General features: G+C 38.5%; 3 protein-coding genes across 5 annotated transcripts in view; 2 read left to right on the forward strand and 1 right to left on the reverse strand.

The window, feature by feature from the left end:
- Nucleotides 1-23,756, reverse strand: part of CMSS1 (cms1 ribosomal small subunit homolog) — a 362,094-nt gene that overhangs the window by 261,081 nt on the left and 77,257 nt on the right. The window lies entirely within an intron of this gene.
- LOC116467018 (filamin A-interacting protein 1-like) overlaps nt 1-23,756 on the forward strand; it is a 100,859-nt gene that overhangs the window by 12,032 nt on the left and 65,071 nt on the right. The window lies entirely within an intron of this gene.
- The window catches only part of FILIP1L (filamin A interacting protein 1 like), a 76,261-nt gene that overhangs the window by 5,255 nt on the left and 47,250 nt on the right, over nt 1-23,756 (forward strand). The gene's annotated exons all lie outside the window — the stretch shown is intronic.

A 23,756-nucleotide genomic window follows, 5' to 3' on the forward strand; every position in this document is an offset into this window, starting at 1 on the left:
GAATACATTGTACTCAAATGCAATCATTTCCTTTCAGTTTTTCTGGCAAGGAGTTATTTGTATTACATATTCTCAAGACTATGTCTTACAAGTATTGAAATGGATGCCAGATCTCCGTTTGACCATTTTCATGGGCATCTAGTTCTTTGCCAGAACAAAATGGAGATCCACCACAAACACATATTTTGTTATTGTAATTCTATACAGAATTACGACATGATCAGCCTTGCGTTCATACATGCTGGACCTAACACAGGATCTGAAAAGGGATGCAGAGAGATTAATTACCTCATGTGGGTACTAAAAAACCATTTAGGACCGTACATCATGACTTAACTTTCAACAGATGTCACAAAACCAAACTCTTAAAACTGCACAATTTAACGGTTTCCATACAATGTCTTTTAATTTCAGAGGTCAAAATTCAGATAGAGTGACAATACTACCTGATTGCTTTTCCTTCCCAGAAATTCAGTCTTCTGAACTAAATTTTACAAATAATTTTGAATGTGTATTTGAACATACATGATAGTGAATTTATTGCTTACAAAAGAATACTATGAATGCTAAAAAGAAAATATTAACAAGCCTAGTGAGGGATGAACCAGGAGCTTAGAGATGGTGGGAATCTGTTCTGCAGACCTGATCTGCAGCTATGTATAACTTTTGGCAAATTCCATTCCTCAAATCTTTAGTTTTCTGGTATATAAAACAAGGGGCTGGGCGTGGTGGCTCACACCTGTAATCCTAGCACTTTGGGAGGCCAAGGCGGGGAGATAATGAGGTCAGGAGTTCGAGACCAGCCTGGCCAAAATGGTGAAACCCTGTCTCTACTAAAAATACAAAAATTAGCCGGGCATGGTGCCGCGCGCCTGTAATCCCAGCTACTCAGCAGGCTGAGGCAGAAGGATCACTTGAACCCAGGAGGTGGAGGTTGCAGTGAGCCGAGATTGCGCCACTGCACTCCAGCCTGGGCAACAGAGCGAGAATCTGTCTCAAAACAAAACAAAAAACAAACAAACAAGGGCAGGGCATATGATTATGATTTCTGTGTCTCTTTCATACCTAAAAATTTGTGATTATGTAATTGTCATGAACAAGTACCTTTTACCTCAAGCCTAGGATTCTAACTGCACTACCAAACGAGGTCAGTTGGAATGACAGTGACTACCACCAACTTCAAATCCAAATTTGTACGTCCATTCTTTTTTTTTTTTTCAGACGGAGTCTCGCTCTGTCATCCAGGCTGGAGTGCAGTGGCACAATCTCGGCTCACTGCAAGCTCCGCCTCCCGGGTTCACGCCATTCTCCTGCCTCAGCCTCTCCGAGTAGCTGGGACTACAGGCACCCGCCACCACGCCCGGCTAATTTTTTGTATTTTTAGTAGAGATGGGGTTTCACCGTGGTCTCGATCTCCTGACCTCATGATCTGCCCGCCTCGGCCTCCCAAAGTGCTGGGATTACAAGCGTGAGCCACCGTGCCCGGCCTACGTCCATTCTTAAAGGACATCTAGATTTCAGTATACCCTACTGCTTCCACATATTTGAAACTTAACCTAATATCACCTTTGGGCATCCAAGTCCACTCACAACCTTTTTATTCCTGTTAATACAACCACCATGAATCAATCTATCATATAACTATAAAAAATTACAGAAATCTCAGAAGCCAAGAATTTAAGCTAGAAAAGGCCTAGCAATCTAGACCAATGCTTTGATTTTTTGAATTGAGAAAAGTGAGGCCTATCAAGTCCAAGATAAAAAAAAGTCACCAAATCTTCCAGCTAAATAGTTGCAGAGCCAGAGCAGAAGCCAGCTCTCCTGACAATATATTTGATGATATTCTAGAGAATATCCCTAGAATCATTCCTAGGTACTCAAACTATGTGCCTGGTGTTATGGGAGGTCCCAGATAAATTTAACACACAACTAAAATAACAGGTGAAAAGACAAGACACTCAAAATAATCTGTAGATAATTTAGGAAGAATGCAGGTGTTCATTCTGTGGCACAGACACCACTGTTGCAACACTGTGGAAGATCAGCAAAAAGGAGATTAAAGACAGTAATTATCCAACAGCCAGCACAGCCCTAGGAGAATGCAGGACATACAGTAAATACTCTATAAATACATTTACTAACTGGCTGGTGGTTACTAGTTTAACAGCCCTATAAAACAGGTAGCCAAAAACTGAATGTGGAAAGGCAACCTCAAACTTCTGTTCCATTTGGACTAAAAAATATAAAGAGGAATAAGAGCCACTAAACCACATCAAAATGGAAGTTTTTGCCTCATAAGTGCAAATCAAGGTGGGATATTAAAATTAAACTGTATCCTGAATTTGCAACTCATAGGTAAACTTTCCTGGCAAGTGTATTAATTCTTCAGATGAGAAGATGAAGCCAAACAGCTTTGGCCAGCCATGAAGATGATGGCTGGCACAAGTGATGAGTGAATATCACTGCACAGAAAGGCCTTATGGAAGAGCATAGGGTATCAGTTAAAAGCACAGACTCGGGTTAGAACAACAAACATGGAGCATGGACCACGAAGCATGGTCCCATGAGAGCATCTGATCCTACTGGCTATTTGACCTTGGGCAAAGCATTTAACCTTGTTAAATCTCCGATTCACCAGCTGTTTAAAAAATGATAGAGATCTCATAGGTTCTTGTGATTACTATGACCATTAGCACTGTATTTGTCAGGGTCCTCCAGAGAAACGTGTGTGTGTGTGTGTGTGTGTGTGTGTGTGTATAAACCGTTATTATAAAGTATTGGCTCACATGATCCTGAACGCTGGGCAGTCGCATGAGCTGCTGTCTTCAAACTGGAGACCCAAGAAAGCCAGTCATGTAGACGAAAGACCTGAAAGCTAGAAAATCAATGGTATAGATTCTATTCCCAATCTAAAGCCCTAAGAATCAGGAGTGGCAAGGACAGAAGATTGATGTCCCAGTGCAATTAACCCAGGCAGTTAATTCAACCTGCCCTCAGCTTTCTGTTTCATTCTGGCTCTCAACAGATTGCAGGATGTCTACTCATACTGGGGAAGGCAGTCTATCAACTAAAATGCTAACCTCTTTGGAAACACTCTCACAGATACACCTCAAATAATGTTTAACCAGCTATTCAGACATCCCATGGCCCAGTCAAGTTGACACATAAAATTAACCATTACACATATCTTTCTTCAAATTTGCCTTTCTTCAAAGTAGTTTACTTATGTACTCTGCATGATACCAATAGGTATTTTTTTGAGTTGCCAAGAAAGCATTTAAGTAGACCCTATACTGGGTCCTAATAATGTGACAATTAATAAGAGCGTTCAAGGGGCATATTGTTTAGTATAGGGGAGATAGATACAACATCAGTAAGTGCAATGCAAAGTTGCAGGCTAATGGCAACAAAAGATACAGAAGAGGCATAAATAAGGGCTTATACTCAAGGCATGGTTGTATCCTATTTCCTTTAGTGTAGGAGAATTACTGAATGTCCTAATGATCTAACACTGTAACACTGAGCTGGGCAAGACAGTGCTCCGTGAACTTTTTTTTTTTCAAACCATTAAGACCCATTTCTTCTTTTTGGTAAATCACTCTACTTAGAGAAACAGAAATGTTAGTTTGGTGGTATTATGAAAAATGTAGCCTTCCAAATATGCGAAATCAAGACTGAACCAAAGTGGGGGTTTTTAAGTACATCCAAAGACTCCAATGCTTCTCTGGCTTGCCACTGTCAAACATCCTCACACTAATTGCATCTTCTTGTCTAAAGTTATTGTGAAAAATCAAATATTCCCACTCTAAGGTAAGTGGGCTTACTTTTGATACATTTTGTTACATAGCCCCTTCCACAGGACCAAGAACATGGCAGAGGTGAAATAAATATTTTTTTTTAATGAGTGAATGAAATGTAGGAAAAGTTGGCTACATTTTAATCTATTGTTTTCCATTAATCTCTCATCATGAATTAGCTTCCGGATTCATTCCCTTTGGTTAGCATGGTCATGGGAGAATAGGACATAAGACAAGCCCATTTTGATGAGGAAAGCAGAATGAGCTTAAGAGCTTTGGGACTATCCCCAAGAAGGCAGAAATAAGAGCATATGATGTCCTTATCATGGAGCTAGAAGAAAAAAAATGATCCTAAAAGGGGATTTTAAGATTAAACACATCAGAGACATTAACTAAATAATCACTAAAAACAACTCACTTAATTCATACTTTGCAGTTTTTATATCCAATATTTTTTCACTAACAAAAACATCATGACCACTTTCCCAAATCACCAACTACTCTACATCACAATTAAAGTAGATGAATACTACTGTATCACACAGGTGCACCACAATTTATTTAGCAAATTCTCTGTTGTGGGCATTTATATTCCTCCTTTGTCACTAGTATAAAGAACTCTATCCTGAATGGCCTCATATTCCAATGAATTTTTATGCCTTTCTGATTATTGTTTTAGAATTCTTATATGTGAAATTGCTAAGTCAAAAGTTACGAACCTATTTAAGTTATAAAACCTATAGCTAAACTGCCTTCTGTAAAAGATATTTATACCATTACTAACAATGAAGAAGAGAGCCAATTTCTTACTTTATAACTTTACCTGAGACTAGTCTTGAATCTGACCTCAATTTAAACATGATATGATGTTATAAAGAGTATAAAGTGAATGTTAATGACATGAATCAGACTTTCCCACTGACTTGGGCTTTGTTTAGAGATGTGTTGCTTCTGGAAAAAAAAAAATCTAACATATCAAAAACACACTTAAAGATTGTAACATTTTATTGAAAGAGTATTTTCACCTTGTCAATATAATTTCAGTATATTTCCTTTTCCCTATCAAATTCAGGTTCTCATGGCCTAGCGTCACTGGTCTTCCAAAAATAAAAAACTTCCGTTGCTCATTCTCTGAAATGTCTGAGGCTTCCTCCTTCATATATCCTATATTAAGTCTTAGAGTCCAAATCCAGGATCCTGGCTTACCTTTCTCACCACGTGACATATTTGGCAATAGTTCACAACACTTAGTACTGGCCCTACATGGTCCTGAAAAGTCTGATTTGTTGAAAATAGTGGGATCTAAAGCCCACTTTGCCAAATTCCCTCTCTAATTTAAATTCAGTTAGTTCGGAGTGTTTGAGAATTATATATCAGTTTCCTATTTAACTCAATTTCTACTTGCCAATCCTCACTTCTTTATATTTCCTCCCTACTTATCATACACATACACTCCATTTATTTCCATGAATTTCTCAATAACACTGAAATATCCGAGATGCCTGACAAACAGGTAACTTGTAGCTTCAGAAGATGTTTCAGAAGAAACGCGTTAGCAAGATTCATGAGACTGAATATGTGTTTTCTATGTTTTTTCTTTTCTTAAAAATAAGTAATTTCCAGGCCGGGTGCGGTGGCTCACGCTTGTAAGTCATGCACATAGCCCTGCTCTCACTTCCTATTCCTCAAAGATAATCCACCATGAATGGTTTCTTGTATTTATCTTTAAAAAGATTATTACAAGCATATATCAGCAATTCATGAAGATCATACAATACTTTTCCTATTCTTTTTTTAAGTGGTTGCATATTATTCAATTTTATAGATGCAATTCATTAGCCAGGCCACCTTATGAGCTTTAGGTTGTATCCTTTTTATTTCCTATTAAACATTTATTTCCTATTAAACATTCTTTGGTTAATTGACTCTCAGTAACTTCAAATGCCTCTTACTTTCTATTTTCCTTTAGAAATAGGTTAATCACTGGTAACAGAGAGATACCACTTCATATCCACTAGGATAACTTTAATCAAAAAGATAATAACAAGTATTGACAAGGATGTGAAACTGGAACCCTCATATGCTGCTGTGTAGTAATGTAAAATGGTGCATTGGAAAATAGTCTGGCAGTTCCTCAAAAAGTTAAGTGTAGAATTACTGCCTTAGTCAGCTGGGGCTGTGATGACAAAATACCAGAGATTGGGTGGCTTGTAAACAACAGAAATTTATTTCTCACAGTTCTGGAAGGTGGAAGTCAGAGATGAGGGTGCTAGCAGTATTCTGGCAAGGGCCCTCTTCTGGGTTGTAGACTGCTGTCTTCTCCTTGTTTCCTCACGTGGTGGAAAGTGGGTGAGAAAGTTCTTATGAGGGTCACTAATTCCATTCATGAATGTCCCTCTAACCTCAAAACCTAATTATCTCCCAAAGGCTCCACTTCCTAATACCATCACACTGGGGGTTATGATTTCAACATAAGAGTTTGGGGGGACACAAATATTCAGTCCATTGCAGTTACCACACAACTCAACAATTCTACTCTCAAGTATACAGCTAAGAAAATGAAAACACATGTCCACAAAAATCTGTACACAAATATTCACAGCAGCATTATTCATGATAGTCAAGAAGTGAAAACAACCCAAATGTCCACCAACTGAGGCATGGATAAACAAAACTGTGGTATATCCATGTAATGGAATACTACTTGTCAATTAAAAAGAAGCTCTGTGGGCCAGGTGCGGTGGCTCGTGCCTGTAATGCCAGCACTTTGGGAGGCTGAGGCAGGTGGACTGCTTGAGCCCAGGAGTTTGAGACCAGCCTGGGCAACATGGCAAAACCTCATCTCTACAAAAAATACAAAATTTAGCCGGGTGTGCTGGCATGCACCTGCAGTCCCAGCAACTTGGGCGGCTGAGGTAGGAGGATCACCTAAATCCAGGGAGGTCAAGGCTGCAGTAAGCCGAGATCACGCCATTATACTCCAGCCTGGGAAACAAAGCAAGACCCTGTCTCAAAAGAAAAAAAGAAAAAAAAAGAAAAAAGAAGCAGCAGCCCTGTGCCCATTAAGCAGTGACACTACAGCCGCTAGAAACCACTGATCTCCTTTTTATCTCTATGGTTTTGCCTATTTTGGACATTTCACATAAATGGAATCATACAAGATGTAGCTATTTGTCCCTGGTTTCTTTCACTTAAAATAATGTTTTCAGGGTTCAGACATGTTGTAACATGTATCAGTACACTTCATTCCTTTTTATGGCTGAATAAAACCAAAAAGGTCAGTATGGATGTGTAACTTGATTGATTTAAATGACCAACAAGATAGATATAAAACTATTGATGATAATGTAGATTTCTCATGAGATAAAGTTTCGCTGTGTTCTTAACACTTTAAAAATTAAAACTTTTAATACTATTAGGAAGCAAAGAATAAAGACTTGGAAAAAGGTAAATGGGGATATACCAAAAAGAAATAACTGAAAGCAAATGAGTATTTGCTGGAAAAAAAAAAAAAAGAGAACGAACATTTTGGTTATATATGAAAAGAGAGAAAATGGTGAAATTTATTATCCATTCTTTCATTTAACTTAACACTATGCTTGGAACTAGGAACTAGGAAAAAGAAATAATGAAGAAGACATGGATCCTGTCTTTGAGGCCCAGGTGGAAACGTAAGTAGAATGAGGTAATTAACTGTGAGCTGTAACAGAGGCACGTACAAGAGTGCTCAAGGATCTGATTAGAAAGATGGATTAGCTCTGCATGGAGGGAACGTGAAGGTTTCCCAGCAGGCAGCAATTGGCTTCAAGGCTGAGTAGACTTAGCAGGCAGAGAAATGCACTCACAGGTACATTAAAAAGATAAGTTTATCCATCTTCCCACTCTAGGTCCTCCAGTGTTTGGGGATGGGAGGAGAGAGAAGAAATGGACTAGCATTTTTTTTTTTTTTTTTGAGACAAGAGTCTCGCTCTGTCGCCCAGGCTGGAGTGCAGTGGCGCAATCTCGGCTCACTGCAAGCTCCGCCTCCTGGGTTCACGCCATCTCCTGCCTCAGCCTCTCCGAGTAGCTGGGACTACAGGCGCCCGCCACCACGCCCGGCTAATTTTTTGTATTTTTAGTAGAGACGGGGTTTCACCGTGGTCTCGATCTCCTGACCTCGTGATCCGCCCGCCTCGGCCTCCCAAAGTGCTGGGATTACAAGCGTGAGCCACCGTGCCCGGCTCCAATAATTTTAAGTATAGAGTTGTTGGCTGGTAAATTATTCACAAAGAGTAAATGGGGTCAGAGTAATCTCACATAGAATTTTAACTAAATCCCTGAAGCTAATTAAGATTCCCATTAAAAGAAAGAACACACACACACACAGACACACACTCACAATAGGAATTTTTTTTTTGTAGATGGTAGATTCTATTTTGTATATTCTATACAAAAAATACAAAGAAAGGTCTCTTGTAAATAACTTGATAATTAGTGATAACAATTACATTTAATTAAATATTTACTGTCAAACACTGTGCTAAGCACAGTAGATTATCTCATTTAATCCTCCTAACAACCTTTTAAAGGAGGTAATATTATTGTCCACATAATATTCAGATAATCATCCTGAAGAAGCTCAAAGACAGTAACTTTCCCAAGATCACACTGCTAGTAACTGGAGAGGAGAATTAGGCCTCAAGGACTCTCATATCTGAGCTCTTAACACTTCTCTGCCAGTGGTTCCCAAACCTAAGTGATCATCATTGTTGCCTGGGGAGACACTTAAAAGTATAGATTCCTGGGCCCAACCCCAAACCTACTGAATGAGAATCTCCAACAGTGGAACTTGCAGACAGGAACATAATGGTATTTCAAATATGGTTCAAATGTTCTTTTAAGATGCCAAGAGAACACGAGTGAAGCCAGTTGTCACATAGTTGTCTAAGTCAAATCATCTGCCTTGAATAGAAAATAGCATCTCTTTTTCCACATACACCTCTTCTCACTTTATAATAGAAAGGTCTTATTTGCTAAAAGGTCAAATTAGGTAATGGTCATACTATGTCAGCAATTTGTACTGACATACCCGGCTGCATGGGCTATGTTATGGAAGATGAAAGGGATACAGCACAGAAATTCTGCTGATTCAGAACTGCCAAGTCAGAACTTCACTGATAGAGAAGACACAAAACCAACTGGACAGTTTAAAAATCCTTGGCCATACTCATTGCCTGACCAGATCAGTATTTACAAATATTCAATACACAGTTTCAGTACCTGAAAAATTCACTTATCATCTAGTTCATTTATTCATTCATTTCAAAATGCTTACTGAGTTCCTTCCATGTGCCAGGCACTGGATCACACACATGGCCCTTGCCCTCAGGAGGAGAAAAGCATTCAGGTGGTGGAAAAAGAGGTGATCACTGATTAGGGGATCAGGAATGGCTTGATCCCCTAACGGATCAAGATAGCATTAGCGTTGCACATTAAAAGAGACGTAGTTCGGACAAGGAGAAAAAGAGAACGGAAAACAAAAATCATTATAGGTGGACTTAATAGCATAAGGGAAGTGGATTAGGGCAAAAAGAGCAATCAAATTCAGGAAAAAGCAAGGAATATGGTTTGGCTTAAGTACGCATAATGTGAAAAAACAGTGGAAGCTGTGGGTGCAATGTTAGGTTCAGCAAACAAAGAGCTGCAGATGTCAAATTAAAGGGGTACACCAGGTGCAGTGGCTCACATCTGTAATCCCAGCACTTTGGGAGGCTGAGGTGGGCGGATCATGAGGTCAGGAGATCGAGACCATCCTGGCTAACATGGTGAAACGCCGTCTCTACTAAAAATACAAAAAATTAGTTGGGCATGGTGGTGGGCGCCTGCAGTCCCAGCTATGGGGGAGGCGGAGGCAGAAGAATGGCATGAACCCGGGAGGCAGAGCTTGCAGTGAGCTGAGATTGCGCCACTGCACTCCAGCCTGGGCGACAGAGTGAGACTGTCTCAAAAAAAAGAAAATTAAAAGGGTACTAGGTAGTTAAGATAACTATTCCACACCATTCCATCAGCACTATGATAATATGACAAAGTATTAAGAGTACAAGAAGCTGAAGATCTGAATTGAAGGGCTGCTTCCACTATATGCTAACCAACTCTGTGTATTTGTTGAAGTCTAAATAACAGTAAGAGTCCCCAAAATATGTTTATTTAGGTTTAAATATACTCTAATTATTCAAACAAGTTTTAAATAATCTAAACATTATTTAAATAACCTTAAAAGTCGTTCTGCTCCATGAGACCATTCAGAGTTGTCTTCATCCACATGATCAATACTGAAACTCTACCATATCTCTGTTATAGGGCATAGTAGGGAGTTAGGGGATGGGTGGGGAAAAAGGCAAAATACATGAAAAGTGTCTTGCTTTCAAGTTAGGGATGACCGTCTCTTCTACTTATATTTCACTGATCCAATCCAAACTCACATAGCCACTTCTCAGTACTGGAAAAGCTAGAAATGTCTGGTTGGGCAGCCATATACCCAGGAAGAGGGGGACAATTAAAGTTTTGAGGACAACTCAGTCTGCCACAATCTTAGTGCAAACCACTTAACCTTTCTGTGTTTCAGTTTTATCTTCATGACCTTGAAGAAGTTAAAAATTTCTTGAAAAGAACACAAAGTCACCAATCACAAAAGGTTAAAAATTTAAGACTTTATTGAAGTAAATAAGTTATGTTAATCAAAATACAACAACAGGATGAAAAGGCAAGTTACAGATTGGGAGAAGATATTTGCTCATGTATAACCAACAAAAGACTCACATACAGAATACATGAAGAACTCCTACAAACCAATAATTTAATAAAAAATAAGACTGACAACCCAATATAAAAGAAACAGATTTGAAGAAGCCTTAAAGAGAATATGCAAATAAGCATGTGAAAGGGAGTTTCAACATTATAAATCATCAGGGAAATACAAATTAAATTTACAACGAGGGAGTACTACAGCCCTACCAGAAAGGCTAATATTTATTTATTTATCTATTTATTTATTTATTTATTTATTTATTTAGAGACAAGGTCTTGGCCCTGTCACCCAGGCTGGATGGAGTACTGTGGTGCGATCTCCGCTCACTGCAACCTCTGCCTCCTGGGCTCAAGCGATCCTCCCACCTCAGTCCCCCAGGTAGCTGGGACCACAGGCAAGCACCACCATGCCCAGCTAATGTTTGTATTTTTTGTAGAGACAGGGTTTCTCCATGTTGTCTAGGCTGGCCTTGAACTTCTAAGTTCAAGTGATCTGCCCGCCTCGGCCTCCCAAAGTGCTGGGACTACAAGTGTGAGCCACTGCACCTGGCCAGAAAGGCTAAATTAAAAAGATATTACCAAATGTTAAAGAAGTGAAGCAACTAGAGTTTGCATACATCTCTGATGGCAATGTAAATTCCATTTCTATGAAGTTGCATTTCCATTAATATGAGAGTCCACATGCATGCAGTCCAAAACAGACAGAATTAATCTACAGTAATAGACATCAAATGGTGGCAACCTCTCAGTAAGAAAGTGGATATCAACTGGAATGTGGCACAAAGGAGGCCAGTGGCAGAGTTGGAAATATTCTATAACTTGATCTGGATAGAGACTATATAGGTACATACATATGTAAAAGTGTATCAATCTGTACGCTTAATATTTGTGCACATTTAGTAAAAATAAATTACACCTCAATAAACGAGAAAAATGAAGAAATAACGATTATGCTATAAGATGTAAAATGAAGTACGTTACATGTTCTAAAGATGCAAGACATACAAAGACTAGACCAGCAATTGCTGTGGGCCCTGATGGCAAGAAGATTAGTCCTAGTAAGAGCAATTAGAAGACTGGCAGAGGACAAGAGAGTTTGGCTTTGGAATCCTGTGCCTGAGGAACTGATGAGATATCTAGGAGTAAGTGCACACATGGGACTAGATGGAACTCAGGCCAGCAGTGGCTGAAGGTAAAAATTTGGGAGTTTCAGCACAGAAGAGAAGTTGAAACAGTAGTAGATGACAGTCCCAGTGGAGAAACAGTGTGGAAAGCAAAGAGTTGGCCTGTCCTGGCAAATGCCTACATTCAAAGGGGGATAAGCTATCTAGGAAGGTAGACAAGAAGCAGTCTATGAAACAGAAAGAGAACTTGGAAAGACCAGTGTCTTGGAAGCCAAAAGGAGAATTTCAGGGAGTCACCAGGCAGTCAACTATGTTAACTGGCATGGAGCAGTGGCAGAGGATGAAGTCAGAGTGAAGGCTTTTGGATCTGAGGATGCCACCAATGACCTCTGAGAGAACAATTTCTTCAGAACGGTAGACACTGAAACCAGACTTCAAGGACCCAAAGAGGGTGGTGAGGATGTAGACGTAAAGAGTGTAATAATACTCCTTCAAGAGGTTTGCCAAGGATTGGAAGGAAAGAGAGAGGCTGGTCACTTGTAGAAACAGTGAAACTAGGGGGAAAAGCCAACTGAGACTGAAGATTCTCGAGCTAAAGAGGATGGATAGAACGAAGTCTCGCAGAAGAGAAGTGGGTGTGGGAGGCAAGAAGGAGGTAGTTGCTACAGTGATAAGGGGGTAAAATTAGCATGAATCTAAAATTGACTGGAAGGCAATAAGCAGCCATAAAGAAAAGTAAAAACAAACAAACAAAAAAACAACAAAAAAGAGAAAAGTACGGAAACCTCAAGGCTTACTATGTATGAAATAAAAAGATGTCAAAATAACAATAATTAATGCTTGGAAGCCTCTTTGACCTCATTTTAATGGAATATCCTATTCTAAAGGAGCATATTAAATATATTTTTTAAAAGCTCTATTTTAATTTGATAATTCAAAAATGCTAGTGCTGAAAACACTGCCTTCATAGAAACCAAATAAATTTTTACCAGGCAGATTCTACTACTGAAAATGGTTACAAATACTTGATTGGAAAGCAATGCTTTCTCTCCGTACTGAAAGATCTCTTCCAAGATTAGGAACAAAAATACTAGCAAATGATGAAAATAAAATAAGCACATTCTAATGGTGAAACAATCTGGCCTATGGCCCTTATAGACCTTTGTTTATTGTAATCAAAGCCATACACTTATCATTAAGAGCAATAATAACAAAAACATTCATCACACTCACTATTGCCAGAAATGTAAAGTGCTTGTCTGAAAATTGGGCAGCTTAAACCAGGTAAGCAGATTTTAAGGTCCAATCAGATTCTGAAGTAGGAGCATTTGCTTAGAAAAACAAGATGCATATCTCAACAGTTACTCTTCCTGGCCAGAGATCTTGCTTAACTCAATTAGCTTGGGCTTGTTTCTATTACTTGAAGCCATATTTTTCTATTACCAAATGAAGAGTTTTTTATTTAGGACAAATTAGTACCATTAAATGAAGGAGCAGGGGACGACAGCTCTATTATTATTTCCACCTCAGAAATAAGAAAAGAGCATTGTGTAGTTTTCTATATGAAGCATCTTAGTAAAAAAAGAAACACACTTTTTTGGGGGCCACGTCACTGATCCAACCAGCCCAGGGTCCCAGTTTCTCATGGTGGCTACAAGGATGTTGTGTAGGGTCCTGTTAAGATGCAAGCTTAAAAAATGAATTACTCCTAATAGCCAATTTTTGGAATCATCCATAAATCTATCAAAATTCTTCTAAACCTACTTTTTTTTTGGTCCACCTAACCAATATGGAAAATTCTTTAAAACATGCATATGTGGCCGGGCGCGGTGGCTCACGCCTGTAATCCCAGCACTTTGGGAGGCCGAGGCGGGTGGATCAGGAGGTCAGGGGTTCGAGACCAGCCTGACTAACATGGTGAAACCTCGTCTCTACTAAAAATACAAAAATTAGCTGGGCGTGGTGGCAGGCGCCTGTAATCCCAGCTACTCAGGAGGCTGAGGCAGGAGAATTGCTTGAACCCGGGAGGCGGAGGTTGCAGTGAGCTGAGATCACACCACTGCACTCCAGCCTGGGCGACAGAGCGAGACTCTGTCTCAAAAAAAAAAAAAAAAAAAAAAAGCATATGTGTATACATATACACGTATGTATGCTTCTCTCTTAAACTTTAATCCTCATAACAACCCTATGAGAGAGTTACTATTATAAGCAGCATTTTGCAGATGAAGAAACTGAGGCCTGAGATGATAAATAAGGTACCTAGGGACACAGAACTATAAATAGGCAGGAAAGGAATTAAACCCAGAAGTTTGACCATTTGTTTATATCCTTAATCATGAAACCTCCGATTCTAACAGTTCTAGGTTTAGGTGAACAGGAGTATTTGTCCTGCCACACTGCTTATGATTTTATAGATTTTAGTTGCTTTAAATAAGTCACTTTCATAGATTTTTTTTCCTCTTTAATCTATCAATTTATCATCTAAATTTCAGACTATCTTCACATGGAAGTTACCCCATTACCATTCTGTCTGTGTAACCTCCAAATTCTGTTAAACCTTTTCCATGACAGGCAACTAGAACAGCAGAAAGCATAACATGGATATGCCCGATTTTTAATAAAAAATAAGATCACGCTATTGATTTAGTGTGAATCTCTTCCTGAAAAGCATTTTGTTGACTTTTTAATCTTTTTGGTTGTCCAGTGTCTACTGGTAACAACTGTAATCCAAGGTTTCTTCCCTGGATCAAAACTATAGTTTTCAGATATAGTTTGAATTACTACCCTTCACACCATTTTCTTAGAATGAGCTGACAGCTAGATACCCTTATATATCCAGATAACTTCCTATTACCACGCCACAGAATCAGAAGGTATTTCATTTTCACTACCTTTATCCATGTCCTCCCACGGAAATGCATCTGAGAAACTGCTTCTTGTAAAACATGAGCAAATGAGAATGAGTTGAATATCTGTTCAATTCAGTTCAATTCAACAGATACCTATTCAGCACTGACTCTTTCCCAGGTGCTGGGTGTAATAGAAAGTGTTATGAGTAACCTCATACTTTTGGTTGTCAAGAGACCATGCCCCCAAATTCCTACTCAAAAAAATGTCACATGGTACTAAGAATGTCTCGAATACTAAGAGTCAGTTGCACTAATTTCATTGTCTTCTACAAATGTCTAATATAACATCATAAATATTTCTATTAGGAGGTCAGTGAAAGCAAGCCAATCATTTAAATATTTTGTCCCTAAAAAATAAAACAGTTGGCTTACCACTGATTCTTGTAAGACCTCATATATTACTGGCAGACAGATTATAGGAAATTAATGAAAAAACCACTGTGTTTTGTTTTGTTTATTGGCATCATTATTAGCAACACATATTTTGTGTACCTACTACACACAAAACATTATGCTGAACTCTACTAGGGACAAGACAGGTGGTACCACTCACAAAAAATCAAATGTATAAATCTTAAAAATATGTGTGTATGTGTGTGTGTGAGACTCTTCCTAAGCTATCTGGAATCTGTGCTATTTATCAATAAGATAATGCAGATAAAAATACCTTACCCATTAGTTACATCCCGTCCAGAGTTAACAAAGGAAAAATCACTTGGCTGAGAGTCGAGTTACACAACTTGATTATGCAAAGAGACTGAACTTTGACTATTTAGCTTTAGAATACACATTGCTGATATTTAAGCAGTGTAAACTGTGTAATATTATTGTCAGCACAAATCACAGGCCTTGATGTACAGTGAGCTTTCCCGACGAACATCTGGCTAATAGCCAAGCAAAAGTACATAATTTGAAACACTCAATCAGTTTCATTCTGAGGCATTTTGTTTAGTGTTTAATAGCTTCTCCAGGGACAGGAAAATTACAAAAGCGCATTGTTTTGACATGAGCTAAAATGAGTCATCGCTTGTCACTACATTTTTGAGGATTTGGCATTAATCTTCTGAGACAATAAACCATAAACATTAGAAATAAATATGAATTTTCCTAAACAGTTTAGTAAAGGGAGACTACTCTTCTCATTGAAGCAATTAAGTTGGCATCTCTAAAGGAAGGCACTACCCTATTTCAACGTGCAGCCATTTTGTTTTTCTAAACAACACTTTCCTGAAGATTGGTAATGACCATCTAAGACCCAGTCCTTAAAGCAATACTACAGCTTACTTGATTTGTATTAAATAACAAGTTAAAAGAATGTTGTATACAGTTTAATCCTTTGGTAAATTCCACACCAAATGTTATCCAGTATTTCCACCCAGTATTCCCTGCCTGCCTTCATAATTATCAATAAGAAGCAAAGCAAACTGGCTTGAGTTTCAACTCCTGGATTCTCCAGGGTCCAGATCCTACTACCATCATGGCCCTTCCCCTCAGGCATGCTCTAGGGCCTAGGCCAATGTCATTTTCCTTTAGATCAGAGCTTCTAACACTTTGCTACATATAAGAATCACCAGACTTCAAACTATACTACAAGGCTACAGTAACCAAAACAGCATGGTACTGGTACCACAACAGAGACATAGATCAATGGAACAGAACAGAGCCCTCAGAAATGATGCCGCATATCTACAACTATCTGATCTTTGACAAACCTGACAAAAACAAGGAATGGGGAAAGGATTCCCTATTTAATAAATGGTGCTGGGAAAACTGGCTAGCCATATGTAGAAAGCTGAAATTGGATCCCTTCCTTACACCTTATACAAAAATTAATTCAAGATGGATTAAAGACTTACATGTTAGACCTAAAACCATTAAAATCCTACAAGAAAACCTAGGCGATACCATTCATGACATAGGCGTGGGCAAGGACTTCATGTCTAAAACACCAAAAGCAACGGCAACAAAAGCCAAAATTGACAAATGGGATCTCATTAAACTAAAGAGCTTCTGCACAGCAAAAGAAACTACCATCAGAGTGAACAGGCAACCTACAGAATGGGAGAAAATTTTTGCAACATACTCATCTGACAAAGGGCTAATATCCAGAATCTACAATGAACTCCAACAAATTTACAAGAAAAAAACAAACAACCCCATCAAAAAGTGGGTGAAGGACATGAACAGACACTTCTCAAAAGAAGACATTTATGCAGCCAAAAAACCCATGAAAAAATGCTCATCATCACTGGCCATCAGAGAAATGCAAATCAAAACCACAGTGAGATACCATCTCACACCAGTTAGAATGGCCATCATTAAAAAGTCAGGAAACAACAGGTGCTGGAGAGGATGTGGAGAACTAGGAACACTTTTACACTGTTGGTGGGACTGTAAACTAGTTCAACCATTCTGGAAGTCAGTGTGGCGATTCCTCAGGGATCTAGAACTAGAAATACCATTTGACCCAGCCATCCCATTACTTGGTATATACCCAAAGGACTATAAATCATGCTGCTATAAAGACACATGCACACGTATGTTTATTGCGGCACTATTCACAATAGCAAAGACTTGGAACCAACCCACATGTCCAACAACGATAGACTGGATTAAGAAAATGTGGCACATATACACCATGGAATACTATGCAGCCATAAAAAATGATGAGTTCATGTCCTTTGTAGGGACATGGATGAAACTGGAAAACATCATTCTCAGTAAACTATCGCAAGGACAAAAAACCAAACACCGCATTTGAAAATGAGATCATGGTCACAGAAAGGAACATCACATCCGGGGGATGTGGGGGTGGGGGGGGGGAGGGACAGATTGAATAAAAAAAAAGAATCACCAGAGAAGCTTTTAAAAAACCTGATACCCAGGGCACATCAATTAGGTCAGAATCTCTGAGGCTGAAGCAGCAACTGTGCTGAAAGCTAACACCAGGTAGTTCCAATGTGCAGCTCAGTTTGAGTATCAGCACTTAAGACTTGCGTGGAAAAGAAGAAAGAGGGAAGATTACACAATGATCAGCCCATTTGGTACTTTATGGAAGTTCTGATGAATATTAAGTGTGTGAAGAAATGGTTGGAACAAATAACTTTTCTGAAATTTCACCTTAGTTATAACATAGGGCTAAAGGTATGGCATCTGGGGCCAAACTTCCTTGGTTTGAAATCTTGTCTATGGCCACACCACCCTGAATGCGCTCTGTCTCATCTGAAATCTGGTTATTTATGACCTCTTAGAGACTCAGTTTCTTCATCTATTCAATGGGGATAACCCTTATAGGGCTGCTGTAAAGATTAAACGCATTAATTTATATCAATATAAAGGGTTAAAAATAGTGTTTAACATACAGGAAGCACCAGGTATGTGTTAGTTGTTATTAATATCCTCATCATCACCATTTTTGTTTTTTGCACCTCATCAATGTAGATGAGTTGAATATTCTATCTCAAACTCAAGGAGGTTGAGTGGTTTTGACTTCCATCCTGTAGTCATAAATTTTAGTAATGATATCACCATTATACATAACATTTTTAATTTTTAAATTAATTCATCCAATACATATTTACTGAATACCTACTATGTGTGAAACACTGTTCTAGATATGTGTTACATACTAACTTTTCAAAAAGCTTTCACATACATTTATATATATTTCATCCTAAAATCCTGACAAGTTGGTTCTGACCTCAGAATTATACGGTTTCAAAGATCCAGTACAACCAGAACACTATATTTAGTACCTTAGGAATGTACTAATAACAGCTAACTAGTTGAATACTTACTATGTGTAAGCCCTACTCTAAGCACTTAAACGTTGTAACTCATTTAAATATAACAACCCTATGAGGAAGGTACTCTCACCATTCCCAATTTACAGATGAGAAAACGGTGGCACGGAGAAGTTATGCAATTCAACATGCAAACTCAGGGAGTCTGGTTCATCACCCTGAGAGTTAATGTGCATTAAGAAAAGATTCCCTGAAGGTGGACCATATGGAATCACAATCAAGGAGGTGGGAGTCCAAAGCATCTATCATAACAATTTCAGGAACAGTGTACTTTATGTGAGATTCCTAGTGCTTTGTCCTAGAAATAGTTTGCTGAAGAATGCAATAGGGGTTAGGAAACTGCTAGGAAAAAGCAACAACAGCAATCACAACAGCTACCATTTAGATCTCACAAAAAGACTAAATCCTTTATTTTTTTATTTTATTTTTATTTTTTTGAGGCGGAGTCTTGCTCTCTCGCCCAGGCTGGAGTGCAGTGGTGCGATCTTGGCTCACTGCAAGCTCCACCTCCCAGGTTCACGCCATTCTCCTGCCTCAGCCTCCCGAGTAGCTGGGACTACAGGTGCCCACCACTGCGCCCAGCTAATATTTTGTATTTTTAGTAGAGACGGGGTTTCACCGTGTTAGCCAGGATGGTCTCGATCTCCTGACCTCGTGATCCGCCCGCCTCGGCCTCCCAAAGTGCTAGGATTACAGGCGTGAGTCACCGCGCCCAGCCTAAATCCTTTATATACAATAACTTGTTTAGTTTTGTCATTAATATAATTCATGGAAAATTTTGTAAAAAGATTTAGGTAGAATAATTTCCAATATGATCTTGAAATATGAGATTTCCATTTTTAACTCTAGTGCATTAGTAATGCTCATTAAGGCTAAATAAAGGAATGCATCATAATAAGAAATGACCAAAACACCCACAAAGTGTAATAACTTGGTATTGGAAACCAAAAATCTGCTTTTGAAAATTATAACCAAATGTCCTGTTCAAAATAAAACTGAGCAGACTCTTTATATGATGCAAAATAAAGATCAACAAACATCAGAAACTACATTCTTTTAAAATATATTTTTAGATAAAAAGAAACGAGTTCCCAGTTTAAGTCTCTAAATAAATGCACACATAAAATCTCCATTTAATATAATCAAAGCACATTCACTGTAGCTGTCTTTGAGGTCCTAATAAGAAGGAATAACCACATTTTTTTTCAGTATGTGTGTTCCAGCCTTCTCAGGTGATGAAACTAGCAACGGAAATTTGATTGGTATTAATAAGTATCTAACAAGAGAGTAGCTTGAAATAAAACTAAACTTCGATTAGAGCTTCAGAGTCAGTGTTCATGCAATATACCTCATTCAACTGTACCTTCTTCTGGTATTCATATGTAATAGTTCAAGCCTTATTAAAACAAAGCAAAAACAAAACTGCTAGGATGATGTGAAAAATGCACATTTTTTTTTTTATTTTTTAGATGGAGTCTAGCTCTGTTGCCGAGGCTGGAGTGCAATGGCATGATCTTGGCTCACTGCAACCTCCGCCTCCTGGGTTCAAGTGATTCTCCTGCCTCAGCATCCCGAGTAGCTGGGATTACAGGCATCTGCCATTGTGCCCAGCTAATTTTTGTATTTTTGTAGAGACAGAGTTTCACCATGTTGGCCAGGCTAGTCTTGAACTCCTGACCTCAGGTGATCCACCTGCCTCAGCCTCCCAAAGTGCTGGGATAACAGGAGTGAGCCAACGCGCTTGACTTGCACACATATTTTTAATGTGTGAGTGGGTGCATGTCATAATTCCAGATGGAAATTTGTCACCACAAAATATAATTTTTATTTAGCTGATCTTTCCAGGTTTCTATTTATAATGGAAGAGATTGGAAAGGATGAAGTTGGGCATAAGGAATCAAGACAAACACAGGCCCTGGTCATTGTGTAATTCCATATAGTATAATTTGTTTGCAATCTTTCATTCCATACACCTACAATACAGCTCTAAAAATAATGCTACCTACAATATAAAGATATACTTTTTTTCCAAATAACCTTCAAAAAATGTAAAAATACGCAACAAAAATATTGTATCATATCTAAACCCTCAAATAAGCTACATTTAAACCAAGCCTGCTTGCTTTTGAAAGTTTCCTTGAGAGTCTAATAACTTAGATAAGCCTATTCAAAAATAAATACATTCTGATGACTAACTGGAGAAAAAGAAAACCAATGTGAGAAAATTAAATGTAACATTAGTACGAGGAATCAGAATTGGAGGTAGGATATCTTTTCTTAATAGAGTTGGTTCTCAATTATTCATGGTGATGAGAAACAAGGAAAACTTCATCTAACCACGAACACTGGACATATTCATGGTCATTTGTTTTACCACATATATTTAAGCAGAAAGCTTTGACACACTATAGGGGATTCTCTGTAGTGGAGTTCTCTTACAGAATCCCTCTATGCTCACCATCATCCATCCTGGACTTCCCCATCTGGTCAAGGTAAAATATGAGATAGTGGTATGACAAAAAATATAATAAACTAATCAGCTCAGAACCTCATTGGTTCCCAAATCTCAAAAACACAATTTTGGTTTTCTACTTTCAGCATTCTGGATTTCTCCTCAAATGCACAATACCCCAGCACTCCATCATAAGGCATCTCATTGTTTTGGCAATAATATTAAGCCTTAGAGAATATAGGCTACTCAAGATCTAAAAAAATAACTAGTAAAGAAAATTCAAAATTTGGTGTCAGGCAAATGAACACAAATTAGTTGAGATATATAATGGCAAACTTTCAGTTGTTTTTCTTAGCTTTGTTTTGAGCTGTATTTATTGTCAAAGGTATAGAACAAGTAAGCCAACTTTTTTTTTTGTTTTTTTTTTGTTTTTTGAGACAAAGTCTCACTCTTGTCCCCCAGGCTGGAGTGCAATGGTGCGATCTCGGCTCCCTGCAACCTCCTCCTGTGGAGGCCTCCTGGGTTCGAGCGATTCTCCTGCCCCAGTCTCCCAAGTAGCGGGGATTACAGGTGTGCACCACAACACCCGGTTAATTTTTGTATTTTTAGTAGAGATTGGGTTTCACTATGTTGGCCAGGCTGGTCTCGAACTTCTGGCCTGAAGTGATCCGCCTGCCTCTGCCTCCCAAAATGCTCGGATTACAGGTGTGAGCCACCATGCTTGGCCAAAAGTTGATAATATTCTTAATCACAATCATTTCTATGCAAAGAAAGAAAAAAAAATTTGTCCTGAGAAACAAATCATTCTCTCTAGCACTTTTCTCCAATTGGCCATAATTAAATTTTGTGACTGAAAACACATTTTCTATTTATTAGCCATGTATGACAGGTAAGTGGAAATGGACTTCAGCACCCGTTATATACACTGATTTGTTATGAAAATTATTTTTTCAAAGAAAATCACTGTGCTTTCAATTTATTAGTAGGCAACATTGCTTATGAATATATTGTGGAACAAAAACCGTTAAACCCTAGTCCTCTGGAACCTTGTAGAATCTCAAAACTCTACTGAACAAAGGTTCGGTTGCTATGGCAACGAATGAATCAACACTATCATTGTAGAATTATAATTTAAATGAAGAGCACCCCAGAAGATAGTAATTTGGTGCCTGTTCCTTTGTTCTTAGCCCATCAAAATAGTTGTTGTTAACTACTTCCTCTCTTTTTGATCTTACTACTTTAATAAAGGGTCCTATTTCCTGACTAGGTTCTCTTTGGGGAACCTTTCTCTCAAAGGACTCTGTATGAAGCCTCAGTAGCTTAAGGTGACTACCATTCATGAAAAAAACCAAAATCCCCAAAGCCTAGAAAATATATACACTTCACACACAGAAATGCTGTACTAATGGGAATGCAGACTGTTTAAAATGAAACAGCCTCTCTCTAGAAAAGCATACCAATTATGTGGCTAACATTAGGGCAACAAATTTTCCCTTGCCTTCCTTTTGCATATGCCTGTCATTTTCCTCCTATAGTTTCCATTCACTGTTTCAAACATATGTTGCCACTTATTTGCCAGGAAAGGAATCTCTGACCTACTCCCTTTATGTATCATGAAATAGCAGACGGAATGGAGCCAGTGAGAGCACCATTAGCAGTTATTCACACTTCTGTTTTCCCTTAACTTCCTTTTTTTTTTTCTAAAAGTTTATTCCACATATGTGAAGAAGGATGTGTAATCACAAAGACATCCATGACTCATGCTTTATAATATGGAACCGTGGCAGTTCCCTGCAGAAGCAAATGGTTCCCTCCTCCAGTGAGCCACGTCTCCTCTAAAAAAAGACTGTCTTTACAGCTTAGAGCTTGACCAAACATAGATGATGGGTTCCTTTGTCCAGCCCTCACCAAACATCAACATTGTTTTATTTTCTAGCAATCACTGCTAGAGTTTAGCCAACATTTAACCAGTCTTTTAAGGAGGCACCTGTTCTATGGGTGCAGGCTGCTAGGGTATTGTCCTGAGTCAACAGAAAACTTGATGGAGAGTAGTTAAAAGGAAGAGGTTTTCCATCAAAGATGAAGGAGATTAAGGAAGACAACATGTGGAAGTGTGGTATTACATGTGTAGTGATAAGAAATGAATGTTTATTTCGATCTGCACTGGTTATCCCCTTTTGGTATACGAAAACCAATCTATAGGTTAAAAAAAATTACCATGGGTTCATAGTTATACAACATGTGGAAGTGTGGTATTACATGTACAGTGATAAGAAATGAATGTTTATTTCGATCTGCACTGATTATCCCCTTTTGGTATACGAAAACCAATCTATAGGTTAAAAAAAATTACCATGGGTTCATAGTTATGCTATTATGAACTAAGTTCCCTAAACTATATCCAGCAAACACCACCAGGAACTTGTCCTCTACTGCAAGAGGAGATCAGCCAAAAAATAAGCTCTTGTCCATGAGCGGAAGGAAATACAGTACCTTGAATAAGCCACAAATATTACCATTCATATGTTATGGGATATATAGTAAAAAAAAAAAAAAAAAAAAAAAAAGTCCTGCTGACTGAAAGCTCACTAAATATACGAGACCAACTGCAAAGCTAGTTGGATTATGATTCATTCTTTAAAGAGGGATGTTTTCAGCTTTTCCAGCAGTGAACATGGGTGACTGCAAGTTGCCTAAAAGAACATGCTATCATGCTTGAACCTGAGACAGCTAAGAATAAAATATAGTTAAATTTAACCATCCTGGCCACATTATATATATATATGCATTCTCTGGGTTGTGAAAACCTGACTTGTGAACATTCTCTCTATATAAAAAGCCAGCCTACACCCTGGTCGAAGGATGGCACCTGGAGGGCAAGAGTA

This window comes from Hylobates moloch, unplaced genomic scaffold (genome assembly GCF_009828535.3).
Source record: "Hylobates moloch isolate HMO894 unplaced genomic scaffold, HMol_V3 SCAFFOLD_4, whole genome shotgun sequence".
NCBI lineage: Eukaryota > Metazoa > Chordata > Mammalia > Primates > Hylobatidae > Hylobates > Hylobates moloch.